Source organism: Phocoena phocoena, chromosome 4, assembly GCF_963924675.1.
Source record: "Phocoena phocoena chromosome 4, mPhoPho1.1, whole genome shotgun sequence".
NCBI lineage: Eukaryota > Metazoa > Chordata > Mammalia > Artiodactyla > Phocoenidae > Phocoena > Phocoena phocoena.
Window position 1 is genome coordinate 59,231,664 of NC_089222.1, and position 1,226 is coordinate 59,232,889.

A 1,226-nucleotide genomic window follows, 5' to 3' on the forward strand; every position below is an offset into this window, starting at 1 on the left:
CAAATGGTTTGCTCACATTTGTTAAAATCCGAACTGAAACAACGACATGTATAAAAGAATAGATAAAGTGGTTCCTGCACAATAGTCTGGTGTATCGTAAACTTCCAATCCCTGCTTTCTACTGATCAGGCCGTGCAGCCTCAGGAGAGCAGTCAGGGTGACTTGAAACTGTCTTCACTGGAGACTGCCTCCACTTGACATGCTCACTTCGCATCCCAGCACAAGTGGTCACTGAGACTTTATGACTTGCTTTCTTCTTCCTCTGGTATTGTTTCCCAGATTGGCTTCTTGATGTGTTCTGGTAACTGTTCTAATTTTGTCTTTGTAACTTCCATGGCAACTCCTTCAGGTAAGTTTCACTGAATATATTCCAAGTAGACATCTGCTGTACTCCCAGTGAGATGTTCTAACTCTAAACATCTGTAAAGTGCTCTCATTTCATACTGAACCCTGTGCTTCTTGAAAACATGCACTGATTTGAGAAGAGTAAATCGCTCTATTTTCCTTGGAGGTTCATGTTCTTTAACAGAGATACCAAGTTCTTTAGCAGCAAGTGCAACAAAATATTCATAACTGTCCAATACAGTCTTATCACGGCCTTTTACTAAAACTGATAGGCGCTTATATAACGTGTCTGGTTCATCAGAAACGGTTATCGTAGGCTTGGTCAAATCCTTGGGAACATCAATGTGTAGGTTTGAAAACTGTACCCACTTCATATTGGTGAGAAGAAGGCCACCATTTTTGGCTGTACTGCTCCTAGAACTGCATACAGAAAAATTCCTTGAACCCTGCCAGAGACGCCATCCCAGGGGCCCAAACGCTACTCGCGCCGCCATCTTGCCGTTCTGCATTAATTATCTTGATCTTGGTAACCATTCTACCATGTATATGTATATCAAATCATCATGTTTTACACTTTAAATACATACAATTATATTTTTTAGTTATTCCTCAATAAAGTTAAAAAAGAAATAAGGACAAAGCTGGAAGCAAGTTGTGTATATGATAAGCAGTTATTGTTTAAAGTACTTAAAAACTATATAACTCAGGAGAAGAAGAACAGTCAATTAAAAAATGGGCAGAGGAACTGAATAGACATCTTTTCAAAAAAGACATAAAAATGGCCAACAGGTACATGAAAATATGCTCAACTAGTCATTAGGGAAACACATATCGAAACCACGATAAGCTATCACCTCACACCTGTTAGAATGGCTATTATC

The 1,226-nt window shown here is 39.0% G+C and overlaps 1 pseudogene; it reads right to left on the reverse strand.

Moving 5' to 3' along the window:
* Nucleotides 1–356: 356 nt before the first annotated feature.
* LOC136122895 (small ribosomal subunit protein uS10m pseudogene) lies at nucleotides 357–839 on the reverse strand (annotated as a pseudogene).
* Between the last annotated feature and the right edge of the window lie 387 nt (nucleotides 840–1,226).